General features: G+C 47.5%; 2 protein-coding genes across 2 annotated transcripts in view; one reads left to right on the plus strand and one right to left on the minus strand.

The window, feature by feature from the left end:
• SYN3 (synapsin III) overlaps positions 1-18,829 on the plus strand; it is a 502,974-nt gene that overhangs the window by 152,852 nt on the left and 331,293 nt on the right. The window lies entirely within an intron of this gene.
• TIMP3 (TIMP metallopeptidase inhibitor 3) overlaps positions 1-18,829 on the minus strand; it is a 62,224-nt gene that overhangs the window by 14,550 nt on the left and 28,845 nt on the right. The gene's annotated exons all lie outside the window — the stretch shown is intronic.

Raw genomic sequence — 18,829 nt, forward strand, 5'->3', positions numbered from 1 at the left:
ATGTGCCATGTACATTTCACTTATTTACTTCTCTTAACTGCCTTACAAGGGCAATATTAGCATCCACATTATCTAGATAAGGAAACTGACCAAGAAGTGAAACCACTTCCTCTTTCTGAACCTCAATTTTCTTATCTATAAAGAGGGTGTAATTCTCCTTACATCAGGGAATTGGAATCAGGATTGAACAAAAAATCTTATGAAATTTGCCACTACAGTGTCTGGCAGAAAGGAGTTACCCAGTAGATACTAGTTAACTATGAGCACAAAAGTAGTTACACCCAGTGGGTCGAGGGCTGAAAGAGAGGCATTTACCACATACCCTGGGAACACAAAGAAGAGAGGACTTGACTTTTAGATTCTACAAGGTTGTGTTTCTCTTTCTACTTTGTGTGAAAAAGAAGCACCCAAGAGCTGTCTACAGGTATTTGTAAAATCAGCACATGGAGGAGCAAATGGACAGGTCTTGAATACAAAAACTGGAAATTGCTGAGAGTAACATTCGTTGGCTCAATCAAAGAAAAAAAATCATCTAATAATAAGAACCAGCAACAAAAGGCGGGGGGCCTGCCATCAGGGCAGAGAGTGCCTCTGTCAGGGGTTACGATGGGGGTGCTGGATACTTCCATGCTAAGACCTCAACAGGAATTTGGAATGGGGCTTGCTTATGCAGTCATACTTTGAATTACAAATTGAACTCTTTCAGACCTGAGATCCTATCATTCTTTCTTATCTCAAGTTGCACTTAGCCCTAAAAGGAGTAGATACTCAATAAATGCTTAAGTAAAATACCCTACACACACACACACACACACACACACACACACACACAGACACACACATTCTGGTAGCTCCATTATCCTTCCTCATTGTGGATGCTCCACTATGTATCCCAGTTCTTTGACTCCAGTCTCTGTTTTTAAACAAATCTTTACTAAGAACTGATTCTTCATCCCTACAGGATTCTGTCTTGTTTCTTTCCAAATGAGCTTGGATCCTACCCTTCCAGTCAGACATCAAGTCAGGGTTCAGATGAATCAATGGCCCCTTCAGACCTTCCCTGCCAGGGATGGCAATACACAGAGTCATTGGCAAAGTGAGCAATTTAGTGGAGGCAGCTCAAATTAGGAGGAGGCGAGTGGTTGTTTCCAAGTCTGCTGTAAAAACAAGAGGTTGGCAAGATCCCAGGCCAATGTCTCTCAAGATCCTGCATCCACCTCTGTTTCTAACATTGCGGTAGCATTCTCGGCGAAAAGCCAGCCTTCCAGGGGCCCTGGGGACTGTTTCCTCCATATTAACTCTCACAGGCAGGTTATAACGGCTTCACCTCCTGGCAGAGGCATGTCTGCCAGCCTTTACCACTGATTCTTCCTGAAGTGATTTGGACCCATCTTCTCTGCTTCATTAACACAGAAGATAAACAAGGGAGTGAGTCTTGGCTGGGGGGTTGGGAGGGGCAGGCAAAAGGGATTCCTTTAAATAGCAACATCCTGGTTCAAAAATGGCTTGACTTGATTTAGACAGAAGATGTCACAAGCAGATCTGCCCCATAAAGCTAGGTACTGCTGGAAGCTTCTGCACATACAACCAGCCAACTCCTTCCTTACCCCAAATGGCCTGAGCTTGGAACCTTTTCATCTGAGGATAGTTTAGTGAAAAGAATACATTTTCATAGTGAGGAAGCTGCATTGGAGTTTGGGTTCCACCATTACTGTTTGATCTCTATGGGGCTCTTTCCTCCTAAATCTCTCTGGCATTCTTAGCCCAGTGCCTCTCATGTGGCTTACAAGTGACTTGCTTATTACGATTGGATCAGCTACATAGCATTGCATTAAAGAGCCTAGTCTCTGGAGCCTGATAGCCAGGGTTCAAATCCCAGCCCTGCTGCTGGGTGACCTTCAGAAAGTTGCTAAACCTCTCTATGCCTTGGTTTCCCATCTGTAAGATGGGAATGATGACAACAATGCCTCATAAAGTTGCTGTGAGGGTCGTATTAATACAAGCACCGAGAACAGTGTGTAGTCCATCCCAAACCTCATGTGTTTGCTACCACTGTTATTAGCATTATCACCACTATCGTGATGTCTATTTTTTTTTTCCATCTGAGGGCATACCATCTTCAGACTTCTAACATGCACTATAAGCTAAGGCCTGGGAGTTCTCCCTAGGATGAGAAGAAAGGCAACCTCATAAAAATATTCTAACCTTACAGAACTTCAGGGAGAGGTGGAGAAGCACAGATGGGAGTAGTCAGAACAAGTGTAGGAGGTATTTGGGGGCCAGGAGTGCCTACTCCATCACTTGGACCCATCCCACCTTATCACCCATGTGTAACCCAAGAATGGCCTACCAAGGCCAGCCAAACAAGATCACAGTCATGGTTCCAAAAGTCTGAGGCAGAGATGGCCCAGTGAAGAGGCCACACCAGTGTTTTCCTTACAAAAACAAAACTTCACTAAACTGAACTAAAATTAAGTTACATTCTACCCTCAAAATAGATTCTCAGAGTCCTTCCAAAGTAGAATTGCTGGCCAACCCCAGATCCACCTATTTGGTTTGTGCATTAATCTGTCTGTATTTGCTCCAGTTTCTCCTCTGTAATTCAAATGCGTGCTATTTTGTACTCTCCTGTTTGGCAATCAGGGTTCTCCTGAGGCATTCGCTGGCCCAAGGGCCACAGGGAACAAGGGAAGTGGGGTAGGGGGAGGTTGTGGTTTTCCAATAACAGAAGACACTTTTCAAACTGGTAGCTGGCAGTATATCCAGCCATTCCTTCCACCTTGTTGTGGTGGCTGGAAGCCAGCTTTACAGATGGGCCAGGCTGGACACAGGTTGTCTGTACTCCCATTCATGCTGAACTATGGCCCCTACACTGTCTACCCAGTGCCCCCTAACAGCCAAACCAACACAGGCGTGAACTAGGTTAGTGTCTGGAACATTGGGTTGGGTGCTGGTGAGGGTGACAACAAGAAATAGAAGTCCTATTTCTTGCTTCCACTGATGGTTAGTCTAGTGGGGAGATAAGGTTTAAAAGTTTATGGCTGGCCGGGTGTGGGGGCTCACCACTGTAATCCCAGCATTTTGGGAGGCTGAGGTGGGCAGATCACGAGGTCAAGAGATTGAGACCATCCTGGCCAGCACAGTGAAACCCCATCTCTACTAAAATACAAAAATTAGCTGGGCCTGGGGCTGCCTGTAGTCCCAGCTACTTGGGAGGCTGAGGCAGGAGAATCACTTGAACCTAGGAGGTAGAGGTTGCAGTGAGCCGAGCTTGCGCCACTGTACTCTAGCCTGGTGACAGAGCGAGACTCCAAATAAAAAAAAATTAAAAAAAAGTTTATGGCTAGAGGACTTGTCTCCAAGGTACAGAAGCACCAATCAGAGAAGGGAGAGGTGAGGCTCAGCGTGAATCTCAGCCTCTGAGCCTCTCTTGTCTCTCTAGAATCTCCTTTGCTCTTAGGAAGAGAATCTGGGCTTCTAGGGATCTGGTGGTCAAAAGAAGCAAGGAAGAGGCTGGGTGTGGTGGCACATGCCTATAATCTCACCACTTTGGGAGGCCAAGGCAGGAGGATCACTTGAGCTCAGGAGTTCCAGACCAGCCTGGGCAACACAGTGAGACCTTGTCTCTATAAAAAATAGAAAATTATAAAAAATTTAAAAAATTAGCCAGGCATGGTGCCATGTATTCATAGTCTCATAGTCTCAGCTACTCAGGAGGCTGAGGTGGGAGGATTGCTTGAGCCCAGGAGTTCGAGGCTACAGTGAGCTACATCATGCCATTGCACTCCAGCCTAGGTGACAGAGCAAGACTCTGTCTCACTGAAGAAAAAAAAAAGAAGAAGAAGGAGAAGAAGAAGGAGGAGGAGGAGAAGGAGGAGGAGAAGGAGGAGGAGGAGGAGAAGGAGGAGGAGGAGGAAACAAGGAAGAGATTGATTAAGGATTAAGCAGTATTTCAATGTAAAAGTATCTACAAAGAAACCAGGATGTGTGTTCTTATATAATTGGCACATTGATCCATAAATATACATGGGGCCCTCTTGAGTATATCGTGCACCTGAGGAGCCAGGCATAAAGGGATATCTCTATTGAACTGTCTTTGCTTCCTTTGAATATTTGTTTGGGCAAGAGTGCTAGTAAGAACTTACAAAAGCAAGGCAAACAAGGCACACCTCTTCCACAAATATACCTTCATGCTGCCTTTCCCCACCTCCAGCTCTAGCAATGTAGACCACAGTGGCACACGTTTTGAACAAAGAACAATTTTCCAATGGCAATTGGGATTGAGTTTCCAGAAAAGCTTACTGGTGCGGCTCCAGAAACTGCACATGTGCTGTTTATCAGCATAAACAGAGTGGGGCAAGATACCCTGGAGTTGTCTTCCCTCGCTCTGTTTCTATCCCCCATCCAACCATTGTCAACCAAATCCAGATCCTTCTTCCCCGACCTGATGGTTGGACTTTCCTACTGGCGGGCTAGAAGGCTGAGCAACAATGCTACCCATTTGGCTGGTGTGGGGATCAAGGACCCTTAACTAATTAATGGGTACTAACTTGGGACTCGGGGTTCCGCCCATGCTAGCATCAAGGGAAGAGCAGTACAAATCCTCTCCATGACTTAGGAGTTGATTCATGCCATCTAGCAGGTGAGATACCACTGCCACCACACACACACATGTGCGCGCATACACACAAACGCACACACACACGTATGCACACACATGCACGTGCACACACACACGCACACACACACACACACACACACACCCATTCCTGTCTCTCCAAAGGCCCCATGGAATGATTTTGCTGGTTTAAGGCATGGTTTTTAGAAGGACAGCAAGGATAAGTAAGGGACTTCTGGCTAGCGGTAGACTGCATTTCTTCAAAAGCAGAAGTCACTGTTAGTGTCAATCCCAGAGAAGGGGCTGCTCTTCGGATGGGACCCCAGCAGGCAGGCTCTAGGTAAGAAAAGCCTGGACCATGGGCTCACATCTTGGGCCTAGACTTGGAGGAAAAGAGGGATCTGGAAGTGTTGGAATGATGCCCTCCCCATGAAAACACACCAAAAAGGAGGAAAGAGGGATCCTTGTCACCCAGCCTGTCTCACAGCCCCTTTGTGTGTATTTTATCATCTCCCACAGGATGATAAAGGGAGGGTCCTTGCTGAGGCCGGAGTGCTCACGGCAAAGGAAATAGGTCAGGGACCCACAGGGAGGTCGGCCCGGAGCCCGCCAAGCAAGTCTTTTTCCTGCCCACCTTGGACACTCCACAATGTAGCCTGCCCAAGGAGGGCAGAGCCGGGCTCTCTCACTCTTCCAGCTGCTCACCCATTCAAGAACTACAAACTGCTTGCTTTGCTTAGCATCACATCAGTGAATCTAGAGGAGAAGGAAGGGAACTAGAACATACTGATAACAACCACTACCATTTATCAAATGCCTCCTACGTGCCAAGCAAAGTGCGCATGTTCTTTAACTCTGTCCTCATGGCCACCTGGTGAGGTGGCTACTGTTGTGGCTATTCATGTCCCTACTTTCCAACTGTGGAAGATGAGGATCAGGTAGCCTGTAAGCAGTTTTGCATCCTAGTGAAAAAAAAAAAAAAGGGAGGTCCTCAGGACAGTAGACCACCTAGAAACCTTTACATGACATTCACACGGGTTGCAAAATAGTTCATAATTTTACTGCACCTCCCACTTTCACTGCAGAGGATCAGAGAAGAAGATTGATACCTAAAAGGAAGGACCCTTGATAAGCTCCCAGTGAGCCCCACATCCCTTACATCACCCACCCACAACCCTTCCCAATCACTTACACAAACACATGTCCTCTGATTAGTAATAAAAATCTAGAAGTCATTGCCATCAGCAATATAACAGTGTATCTATCATCTGTTTAGACTCTTGTGCTCCCCAGCAAGGCTTTCATGGAATAAAAACAAATAACTTGGAAACCACAAAACCACACACTCCCTAAGGTTTCTCCCAACACTGGAAGTCTGAGGTTAATTAGATTGATTAATTAAATGAGACAATATATACGTACAAAGGTACTTTGTAACCCTGAAGCTAGACAAATGATACACTGTTATATTGCTGATGGTGATTACTTGTAGATTCTTAAATTTACTAATCACAGGAAAACAGCAAGAGGAATGGAAAAAAGATTCTTGTGATTCAGCATTCCCTCATCCCCCCAGGATCTTAAGAGCCTTCCTCCAGTGACGCTTCTCAAGGTCCTTCTCAGGTATCTGCTGCCTCTTTGGGGATGATTTGATGATGTCTTGGTGAGAGGAAAGGGCCTTCGGAACTAAGGATGAAAAGCAGAGGCCTGAAGGGCCTGCCTGGACTGGGTCCCTCTGATTACCAGCCTATTGATCACCGCAATCCCAACCCCCCCAAAAAATCCTCCCGAAAGACTCAGAAGCTGAAAGGACAGATCAAGAAACTAGAGAAGTGATCACGGCGTACTGGAATGAAAAACAGGCATGGAGCGCGTGGGGTCTGGGTGAAGTCGCTGCCCTGTTTCTGTGCGACCTTGGTCAAGTCACTTCCCATCCCAGCAGATAAATCGTGAGTGATAATTACCAGCCTCCAAGGGTGCCTACAATAACCTAGGCAGCCTCCCCGCAAACCTCTCCAAAGCAGGGCTTGTCAAAGTCACCCATGACCTTCTTGGTGCTCAGTCCAGTCATCGAGGAGCAGGTTCTTGGTCCTGCTATTTTCTTCCAGCTTGTGGGTCTCAGCACCATCTGCACAACTGACAGCTCCCACACTTTTGCCACCACCAACCTAGAACTCTCATGACCTTTTTTTCTTAAAAAACAAATTATATTTTTATTTTAAGTTCTGGGGTACATGTGCAGGATGTGCAGGTTTGTTACAAAGGTAAACATGTACCATAGTGGTTTGCTGCACCTGTCAACCCATCACCTAGGTATTAGGCCCAGCATGCATTAGCTATTTTTCCTAATGCTCTCCCTCCCCCTACCCTGCCCACCAGCAGGCTCCAGTGTATGTTGTTCCCCTCCCTGATGACCTTTTTACTTACATATCCCAGAGTCTACATTTAGTCTACATTTATACCTGCAAGTCTAATAAAACATCTCAAATTCGACCCATCCAACTCATGGGTCAATTTCCTGAGATTTTCCTTCTTAATATCAGGAAATTGCAGCTCGCTCCACTGCACACCCTAGCACCCAAACATGCTCTCAGGGTCTCTGACCATGCAGTTCCCTCTGTTGGAACACTCTTTCTTCACTTGGCGGGGGACCTTCTCTGATCCCTGATCCCTGATCCTGATCCATGCACATTCCTCCCCCACCTCACAATCGCTTGGCTTCCCACACTGTGCTCCGTCAGACACTGGCCACCATCTGACATTATGCATTAACTTGCTTCTTTACTGATCGTCTCTCCCCATTAAAATGTAAGCCTCCCCTGGGCAGCAGGTTCTTTGCTTTACCTATTGCTGTAGCCAAAGCTGCCCGAAGAGTGCCTGGCACATAACAGGTACCTCATATGTATTTGCTGAATATGGGAAGCTAAGTGTGATTTCATGTACAAAGTGTCACACACAAAGGGTGATTTAAAAACAGATAAATAACTCCTGTGCAAGCTCTGCCAAATGGCCAATTTTTCTGAGTCTTATTCAATCAAAAGGGGATAATAGCAATTCTCGGTTCACAGGGTCAGATACACAACTGTTCAGCAACCAGGAAGATGCCTGAGTGCTAGACATATATAGGGATACAGGGATAAATAAGGCTCCTAGGAACTCAAGGGCTAGAGGTAAGAGAGACTGGCAATGAGACTCAACTAAGGCAGGCTCAGCAATATAAGCAAGGACGGAAAGCCAGGACAGAGCCAAGAGGAGATGAAGTCCGTCTCAGAGGAGGGGTGTCAGGGAAGCGCCCTGGAGATGACATCAGATCTGAGCATCACCCCATCCTGCAGAAGAGACTCAGTTTGCTGCGTCTGAATCCAGAGGAGGCAGAAGTCTGGACCCGATCTGGGTAGGGGGAGGTAAGGACAGCAGCTGGAAACGAGGCAGAATCACAGCCGGGCTCTGAGCAAAGCCAGAGCCGATCTCCCGCCTTTCCAGGAAGATGATGACCCCCCCCTCCCACTGCAAGAGCATGGGGCTGGGGCTGGGGTGGGGAGCGGCGAGCAGCCTGAGTGAAGAGGAACTCTCCTCTCTCTTCAGACAAGTCCCACAAATAGGCTCTTCCTGCATCCTACCCCGGTCCCCCCGGGCCCTTCTCTCTTGTCCGTTTCAAAGGCCCTTTTTGTTGATGTCAAAGCCAAGGCCAGACCGTTAACATGCACTCCCCATCAAGATAAGGAGTCCCAGTTCAAAGCCTGTCCTGACTAACTCTTTCCGTTAAGTAAAAATATTAATCTTGGTTTTATTTAAGCAGGTTTTTTTGGCAAGAAATGAACGCCTGTGGCTAAAAATAAACCCAAAGACACACACTCAGACAATCTGGAAAGCTGCAAATCATTTCAACCCAAGTTTCCATCTCAGGGAAAGCTATTAAACCCGGAGGATATGAAAACCTCCCTGCCCAGAGACTCCTGTTTCTCAGTGCCTGCCTTGTGTTCCGGGGTCCCCAGGGCAGGTCTGTCCTGGGGATGCCCTGTCCTGGACCTCTCGGGGGAGAGGAGGAGGGGCCTTTGTGAGCTCCTGGCTCTCCTCACCTTGTGAGCAGGATGGGTTTCTGCTTGAGCGGTCTGGGAAACACTCAGGGTCCCTGCTGACGTCTGTTGCAGATGAAATGAAGGGGCCACGGAGGGGAGGGAAGGAAACAGGCCCAGGAAGGTCAGGCTTCCTGGAACTTTGAGATTACCCAAAAGAACAGAGCACAAAAATTAGCATCCCATGCCGGTGTTCATGTGTTAAGGGGCGACCTCAATTTTACACAATGAAATGACAAAATTTAAGAGGAGTCTCTCCTTATAGGTATATGCTAGACTTGGGATGAATGCATTTGATGTTTAATCTAATTGCTTAAAGTCAGCCACTCTTGATTTCTTCCTGGGGCCACCAGTAATTTGGGAGAAAGGTACAGATCCCTTGGCCTGGGACAGAGCGAAAGTCCCAGGGCTGGCTGATTCCTGGATTCAGGGCCGACTTACCTGGGGAGGGAGGACTTTGAATCTCAGAATGGTGATGGTGTTTCTGTGACCTGGGTTTCTAAGGGTCCAGTGAGGCGACTGCCCCAAAGTGTTCACCAAGCATGATTAGCATCACTGAGGCTTTTACTCTGCAAAGGGCTGTCAGGTGGGAAATGTCAAAGCCCCAAAGGATAGACAGTGGGAAACACAGTCCTTCTTCCGTAAGTCCCTCACATTCTCCCAGGAACAAATGGGATCCACAACCCTCATTTACATCCTCACCTACACCTTCCTTGGGTTTGCAGTATCTACAGGACTATTCTGCATAGCTCGATGACATATATGGCTCTCCAGAGCTGGGACCATAACTCAAATGCTATCATCACTCTAAAGCTTCCAGCCCCCATCCCTATATGAACCTGTCTTAACGATGCCCCTTGCCTGGGTGAGAATCACTTCCTCCCCGTGCATCTGCCTGTACCTTTGGCTTCCTGCAAGACCCACCCATCTGAAATGCCACTTCCTCCAGGAAGCCTTCTGTCCACCCCAGGCCAAGCTAGTCCACCTCTCTTCTGCTTGGTTTCCCTCTCTTTCTTCCAGCACGTGTTCTTCTTTAATGATTGGTTCCTTGGACACTCACTAGCATCACTAATTACCAGATGGCAGGGACTGCATCTGGGACTCCAACACCTGGCATAGAGCCTAGATTGTGGCCAGGGTTCCCAAAAATGTTGAATGAATGAATTCATGAGGCTGTGGGAGGGCACCAAAGGTAATACAATAACGAAGACGGGGATGGTTTTGTATTTGGCTTCTTGGAGCGCTGGGTCAGGAGTCCTTGTTCCATAGGGTTACTCAGAAAAGGAAGGGACGAGTAAAAATGTGATCTGGAGAGGCCGAATACGGACATTGTTCCAAAATATTCAAGACTGACCTCCAAAAAGAGGCAAGTCACAGGACCCTATTACAGGAGAACCCCATGAACTTGTTGATGTGTCTGTGGGAGGACAGCACCCAAATGCTACCAACACACGAAGAACCCAAGGCTCAGCACCCTAAGGAAGTCAGTGGTGACACCAAAATTAGCCCCAGGAGTCTCCACCCAAGGCACTCCTTGCTAGACCTGCTGGCTCCTCTGCAGGCCCTCCGGCCTCCAGCTGCCCCTCTTCCTTGTGGTAGCACTCAGGAAATATGTGGCAGACTGTTTCTTCAGGCCCCATCTCCAGGTCCCGTGTCCCTCTCTGCCATAGTGTTAGTTGTTTGTTTTATTTTGCCCACCCCCCTCCTCCTTCTCCTCAAATATACTTGAAATTCATTGATTCACTTGTCTGCTGTTTATTCACAAGTATTTCAGGAAGCATCTCAGATCCTGTGCTGTGTCTTGGGAATTCAGTAATAAGCAGGTAGACAAAGTTCCTACCTTTAATAACCTTATTTTACTCTTGTGAGACAAGAAGACAGGCAGTTATAGTCCAGGGAGCCACAGGAGCATGCAGCAGACACATCTGGCCAGCCTGGAAGTGCCGGAGGGCGACATCCTGACTGAGCTGGGATTAGAGAATCACTAGAGACAGTTAAGAGAAAGAGAAAGGAAAGGATCTTCTGGTCATGGCTGGAGCAGAGGCAGAGGCCTGGAGGCTGGAGAGTCCGGCCCATTGGCAAGACAGAAAACAGAGAGTTCAACAAAGTACAGGGGTGCCTTGCAGTAGGCGATAATTCCCAGCTTGGTCGGTTGGGTCTTGCTGCATCATGGGATAGTGCCATTTATTAGGTGGACTTCTCCCTGAGGCTAGTGATAAAGACTTATCACTCTGTCACTGCCCATAGCCTTTAGGATTGCATGTATCCAAATGGGCACCCAAACAGTCCATTGATGGGAGGCCCCCGAAGCCCCAAGAAACCCCTAGAAACAAGTCTGAGTCTTTGCATCAGACCCCCAAATGATCTCATTCCAGTGCACATTTCATTTCTAATCTTCAAAGTTAATATTTAATGCTTCTCTTTCTCTCTCTGTACCCTCTCTCCCTTCAAGCCCTTTAACCTCTTGGAGTGGTTTAACGCCCTGGGTGTTTTGGCTGGGCATCTGTGCTGTGCTCTGAGGAGACACCAAGTTTAAGGGGGCACACCGACCTCTCAAAAGCTCAAGCCCACTCAGGGGTCAGAGGCGCTGACTTGCTCAGTGTCATGCAAGTGCACTCGGTGAGGGGGGCTGAGACCACCCCCAATCCCCTGAGAGTGGTCCAGCCTCTCCACGGGGGCCCATGGGAAACTTTATCCCACACAAGTGGCCACCAGAATAGCAGCATGGTCTTCAACCACAGCCCCTTTGAAGCAGTGCCCGGAAAAATACCATACTCTCAAACGGTTCTCAGAACTTCCAGCTTTCAGGTCGGGGCATTCGTGAAGCCCAAACAGCTGGCAACATCTCAGGAGCCATCTATAGCATTTTATTTTTCTCCTTATTGGGATTTGGTGTGCTAGGAGAGCTGAGGGACTCTGGCATAGGCCTAGGAGCAGGTCCACCGTTAGCCAAAGGACCACCCTCCTTTGCACACCAGACCTGCAGATGCAGGCTTTGCAGACAGCAAATCTGTTCCCAGAATGCACCAGCAGTGGGCAGCAGACTTTCTTGTGGTTTGAACAAGAGCCAATGGCTGCTCTGTCCCTGGAGTTTACACAGCACAGATGCCAAGGAGACCCTGGTACATCTATAACTTATCCTTCATGTGGCTTTTAAAATAGTGTAGGCTTTCTTCACCTTTAAGTTCCACAAGCTTGAAGGTCGTGGACGCCCAGGGACATAGTTTGGAAGGCCCACCTGCTGTAGCAGGTATCCCCTACCCAGGCTCACTCAGCACCTCCCCGCCAGCTCACAACCACGTCACTCACATAGTGGGCACTCAGGTAGAAACAGGTATGAGAAAAATGAGCCCATTCATAGGTCTTCAAGCCCTAAGACCATGATCAGGAATCAGTAACACTGAGGGTACGGAGGAATGATTACAGATAAGATCCAAGTCCTTTTAAGGAAACCTTCGTTTTAAATAAAATAAATAAGTAAAGAATGCTAACTGCTGCCCTCTTTGGTCAAAGTGGGTAATGGCAGAACTATAAAGCCAGTCTCTGTTATTTCTGAACCACCTGTCCTCATCTTGAAGTGTGACAGGGAGATGGAGTCATCAATAAAGAAGGAAAAGCCCATCTATTCTGTGAACATCTTGTTTGCAATCACGGTGCCTAAACCTCTTATTCATTCAGTAAATATTCATTGAGTGCTTACTATGTGCCAGGCACTGTGTCAGGGGCAGAGACAGAAAAGTGAACAAGACAGACACACCTTACAAACAGTATAATCTTACTCTTCAAACCAACTCCCAAAATGTGTAGCTTTATTTCCACTGAGCATAGAAAGAAAACAAGTCTCAGGTTATAACGTTAAGAAACTTGTCAAAGGTCACACAGTTAGGAATCCAAATATGGCCAGCAGCAAAGCGCATCCTCTTTCTACTCCTAAACAATTTACAAATCTGCAACACCCCACCAAGTCAAATGCATTGGAAATGCAGAGATAGGGAAAATTCCCAAGTCTGAATTAGGAGAGAAGGGCTTGTATAAGTCACAGATGGTGAGAACTTTGAGGTGGAGTTAACTCCCCATAACTCTTGTAATGTCTAAGAATCTCATCCACTGGTGAAGTCTGTATTCAAATCTCCACTTACAGACTGGGTGGGCCCCAGGGCTCTCAAGGTCAGGTTGAGGGTACCTTGGCTTGCAGACAAAGGGCAGGAAGAGAGAAGTCCAGTAACTGACCTCAAGCCCCATGGTTTGAGGACAGGGAGCTCAGGCCTTTGCACCAAAGAGAATGGCAAGGGGCGAACAAGTATACTTTTCTAGATGTCTCATCGGCAGCCCTGGTCTAAAGCTCTCAGTTGCAAAGCCTTGGGGCCTTTGCACATGCCATTCTATCTGCATGACACCCTCTTCTGCTCCCCATTACCTATCAACTGCCACTCATACTTCACATTTAAAATCAAAGGACACTCCCTCACATAAAGCCATCCCCAGCCACCTCCTGCAAACATGAGACTAGAACAGAACCCCTGTTTTGTATTCTCAGGGGCCCTAGTGTGTATGTAACTATATGTTTGTAGATTCATTTGAATCACGTCTCATCCTCTTTTATCCCTGCCCCCACACACTCACTAAATTCTGCCGAAATTACTTTGCTCACCACTGTATCTAACGGCAACATCTCACAGTGTCCGGAACATAGTAGGTACTCAGTAAATAGTTGCTGGGTGAAATAAGACATCTTTTCCATCTTGGCCCTTATTGATTGCTTCCTAAGAGGAGTCTATCACCCTGCCTTTCTCTACTGTGCACTCTGTCACCCAGTATGTGCAATTAGCTGCAACATTCCAATGCCAATTCCGTTGCATGAGCTGACTCAGAAGAATGTATAGGGTTTTGATCATGGAAAGAAAAGAAAGATGGTCCAGGCAATGGAAACAGCACAAACAAGGGCACAGCAATCAGACCAAGCCTGGCATGTCGGAGGTCACATGGCTGAGGACTGCAAAGACCGTGGCTGGAGAGAAGAAGAGGCCACTAGTTCATTGTGACCGAAGGGAACGTCCAGTTCCCTGGGTGACAGAAGCTTGGATGGAGGATTCTTTAAGACTGTTCCACAGACTAGGTCTGCTGTGGATCCAGTCATTTCTGGGTCTCATGCAGACCCCTCTCCAGGTGCCAGGATGGTATCCTGTACCAGATAGGAATCCTGTTTTCTGGGTTTATGGGCCACCCGGAGTGCACCTCTCCCCACAAAGCATAGGGCCAGCTGTACTCTTTGAAGGAGGACTGTAATGAAAAACTGCACATGCCTGCTTCTGGACACTAGAGTCCTCTAGAGCAATCGCCATACCACAAAGTATCTGCAAAGCATACACAGCGCCAGCCACTTCCCCCTGCCACCTCCACTGCACATCTGAAAGCTGGCAGGGTTTTGCCTAAGTGACCATTGGCCGCATGTAACACTTCTGACTCTGCCTGCCCATGGGAGTCTCCTATCAAAAGGAGGGCTCGACCGGGTGCAGTGGCTCATGCCTGTAATCCCAGCACTTTGGGAGGCCAAGGCTGATCACCTGAGGTCAGGAGTTCGAGACCAACCTGACCAACATGGTGGAACCCCGTCTCTACTAAAAAAAAAAAAAAAAAAAAAAAATTTAGCCGGCTATGGTGGTGGAGGCCTATAATCCCAGCTACTTGGGAGGCTGAGGCAGGAGAATGGCTTGAACCTGGGAGGCGGAGGCTGCAGTGAACCGAGATTGTGCCACTGCACCACTGCACTCCAGCCTGGGTGACAAGAGTGAGACTCCATCTCAAAAAAAAAAAAAAAAAAAAAAAGGGTAGGCTCATGTAGTGAAGCACACCTCCAACCCCTGTTGCTAGATGTTCCTGGCTGGAACAAATTGGAATACATTTTCCATTATATGCCAGTGCTCTTGGAGGATAAGCAATGGGAATACCAGTGATGAACACATTTGGTCAAACACTGACACAGAAAGCAGGAGGATGGTCATGTGGGTAGTTCCCCACTTTCCCTAATTATAAAAATCCTATTGTCAATGATTACAATACTAATTATAATACTGTTATTAGTTACAATAGGTGCCATTAGCTATCAGGCGCTTTCCATGCATGATCAGTGCTAAATGCTTTCCATGGATTTTCCCATTTGAGCCTCACTAAGGCCCTATGAAGTAAATGTTGTCATGAGCCCATCTTTTAGAAATCAAGGCCTGTAAAGAAGAAGTGACTCTCCCCAGATCATCTCATGAGGAAGTGGTGGACGTAGCATGCCAGTCCAGGCAGCCTGAATTGGGAGCCCCTACTTTTCATCTCTGGGTCCTGCCTGCCTTCCAGAAGGACACGTTTAACTATAGCACAGTGGCATGGGCACATTTCACAGGCCACAGACTTTAGGTTGGGTGGGACCTTCAGGGTCACTCAGTGTAAGCTCCTTTGAATTTCTTCTACAGTCCCATCCCAAGGTGAAACTGCCCGGTGTGCAACCATCTCTGACCTAGGTCAGCCTGTTCCATGTCAAGCCATTTTTTTGACTGTAAAAAAATTCTCCTTTGGACTGCCTCCCTGTGGCTTTCTCCCACCTAGGTGACATCTTGGGCTTACAAAAAAACAAGATATTTGAAAAGAAGGGTCATGTTTCCCAAATCAGCTCCAGGATAAATATTTTCATAGATTAGGATGGTCTCCCTGCTTATGACATGGTCCCATGTCCTTCGACCATCTCAGTCTTGCTGGGGGCCAATGGCTCTGCCACTAATCAGTATACAAGGTTGAGAGTTCACCTTCCCCACTTGGAATCTTTTTACTGCTGGTAGGACAGCTTGAGACTTCACCATCGTCTATTTAAATACTTCTTCTAGGCCGGGCGCGGTGGCTCAAGCCTGTAATCCCAGCACTTTGGGAGGCCGAGACGGGCGGATCACGAGGTCAGGAGATCGAGACCATCCTGGCTCACACGGTGAAACCCCATCTCTACTAAAATACAAAACTAGCCGGGCGAGGTGGCGGGCGCCTGTAGTCCCAGCTACTCGGCAGGCTGAGGCAGGAGAATGGTGTAAACGCGGGAGGCGGAGCTTGCAGTGAGCTGAGATCTGGCCACTGCACTCCAGTCCGGGCGACAGAGCGAGACTCCGCCTCAAAAAAAAAAATAAATAAATAAATAAATAAATACTTCTTCTAGTGTTAAAAAATGTGTTAAAAAGGTAGATCTTGCTGGGCGTGGTGGCTCATGCCTATAATCTGAGGACTTTGGGAGGTCAGCGCAGGTGAATCCCTTGAGCTCAGGAGCTTGAGAGCAGCCTGGGCAGCAAGGTAAAACCCTGTCTCTATGAAAAATATGAAAAAAAATTAGCTGGGCATGGTAGTATGTACTTGTAGTCCCAGCTACTTGGGAGGCTGAGGGAAAAGGATCACTTGAGCCTAGGAAGTTGAGACTGCAGGGAGCCAATATCGTGCCACTGCACTCCAGCTGAGTGACAGAGTGGGACTCCATCTCAGAAAAAAAGAGGGGCAAGTATATCTCATGTTAAGTATTATCACAATAAAATAAAATAAAATAAAATAAAATACCCGAGGGTTTTCAAACCAGATTCTGTCTCCCAACTTTGATGTGATTTAGTAAATAACTCTACCTACTCTACTAAATAAATGTACTCATCTGGGTGGCCAAGTACAATAGTTTTTTTGGAAAAAAAAACAACCCAGGCTTATTACGTAGAAAGTATTGAATAGCAAGAGGAGCCCTGGGCCAGGAGTTGGAAGCTAGATTCTCTTTCTGTTTTTTTCCATTCATTTTCCATGTGAGTTTGACAAATCATTTCCTCCTGGAGCCCTTGTTTTTTATTGTACAAAATGAACATGTTGGACCGGACATATTCTAGTGTCCCAATTAACCCTAGAATCTAAGAGTCCGATCACTTTATATTTCTAACTCATGCATTTCCCCTGTGTTCCACTTTCTCTTCATTGTAATGGTCCAAGTTGTCACGTGCTCCCTGTTTGCTATGTTCTAAAAATAACATTTCTGTAAAGTCAAACTTGAGTAAGACATTAGCATTCTTCAGCTGCCTCTTCTAGCTTTGTCTTCAGCCTCTCTCTTGGCCTGGGATCTGTCTGGATGATCTGCACTTACCAAAACTGGGGACAGAAACAAGTACAGAGTGGGCCCCTAATCACCCCACCTGGTCTATCAGCTGCATATTCAAACTGAGAGGGGCCCATTTGCTAACTAGTGGGACATTGCTGATCTGTGACAATGCTGACAGCCTGCCATGCCTGTCCTGCTTGCCCCTGAGGAGGGCTCATTATTCAGCTCCTTGCCTCAATTTTAATGCCCCTCAACAATCTGTTTTCTTCATTCACCACTGTCTTTTTTTGGTGGAGGTAGTGGGGAACAGTGACATCCCATTTTCCAGGCTGACAGTCCAGCCAAGGGTAAATTAGTAACAATGTAAACAAACCTGGGATAACTTCACAGCTTAGAGTGCATTAGGAGAGCACTGGACATTAATGCCAGGCAGGGAGGGGCAGGTGGATCCTGGTGTTAATGCCAAGTAAGGTCTTTTGCTCTGGCTCTGCCTGTTCTGAAATCTACATACAGAAGAATTCTAAAGAATGCCAAGAAGATGAGGGCTTCTGCCTTCAATCTTCCAGTTATATGCTAATCCTTGGTAATAAAAATGCTTCCAGGATAGCATCTCCATGGGGACCAGGCTCTACTGCCCCCCGACCCCGACCCCCACATATCAAGTGGAGATGTGCACAGCCATGAAGATGAAAATCCAGCCCCACTGCCCTGATCATCTGGCTTCGAAGTAGCTGAAACAGCTCTCACAGACAAGTAGACTCTTCAGATGGTATCAGCCCACTCTCACGTTCTGAGTTAACTTGAAACAATTCGCCTCTCCTCTGGGTCCCTTCAATTCCAGGGACACCATCCAGCCCTATCCTCCGTCTTAAAAATGACAGAGCACCTTGGATGGCTGATTTCAAACATTCTTTGAGAACCTCAGAAAAGGTGTTTTAAAACAGGAAGGAGCTCTCTTCTGCCTCAGGCTCCCACACCCTCCTGAAGCACGTGCTTCAGGCATAAGTGCCACGCTGCCCCCGTGATCTCAACTTCAACCTCTGCCCAACCTGAGCCTTGCCAGCCTGCATCCCAGCACGGAAGCTGCTGTTTTCGAAACAGAAGGAATATTCAATACTTTTCACCCTGTCAATATTTTTACCTTCATTTTTCTCCTCTTCCCCACCCCTGTGCCCCTGGTTGGGGGGGCGGGGGGAGTGAAAAACACACACACACACACACACATTTTTTTAAGGCTAAACAAAAACAAAACCCCATCCAGGCTGAGGCCAGCAGATCGCGGTGTTCTGGGTGGATTTTGCTACGTGCCAGCAAAGACCATCAGCAGGATTTGCAGGAAACACCTTGCGGAATCCACTGGGAGAAGCCAGGGGCCGCAGAGAAGCGTGAGGCGGATACACTTGCAGTCCATGTGACTGGCTGGTTCCCCAGGCCTGGGTACAGGAAACAACTGTGGGATTCCAGGGCCCTGTGGGGGCAGACACACAGCAGTTGGGGGGCGGCGGGGAAGGGGAGGGCTGTGGATCCCTCTGGTGTTTTCCAACGAGAATTCCTTTAACTTGCCTATCTATTCCCAGCTGCCTGTGCATGACCTGTGCGGAGGGTACACAATAAGAAAGGTCACAGGCAACTTCCCAAGAGCTTCCGTTCCAGGATTTGGCTGAAGCTCTGTTCCTGTGAAAGAGGGGCACACGGGGCAAAAACATGAGGATTTGGGCACCAGAGAACCTGGGGTTGAATCTCAGCTCCAGCTCCTCCTAGCTATAGACTGTCGGGCAAAGCATTTAACTTCTTTTCAGCTTGAAAAGCGAGATGCAATCATACAAGGCTTATAGGATGTTACAGGCATTAAGGGAGATACTCCCCTTGAGGTACTTAGCACAGTGCCTGGTGCAAAGTAAACACTCAGCGAACAGCAGCAGTGATTACTGTTTTGTGAGAGGCCCCCTTTCCCAAGGCAGTGAAGAGGCTAGAGGGCAGTGGGAAAAAGGACGAAGGGGTTCCAAGAAGAGAGAAAAGAAAATGCAAAGTACTAGCTGG

Source organism: Rhinopithecus bieti, unplaced genomic scaffold (assembly GCF_001698545.2).
Source record: "Rhinopithecus bieti isolate Rb0 unplaced genomic scaffold, ASM169854v2 scaffold_12783, whole genome shotgun sequence".
Classification (NCBI taxonomy): Eukaryota; Metazoa; Chordata; class Mammalia; order Primates; family Cercopithecidae; genus Rhinopithecus; species Rhinopithecus bieti.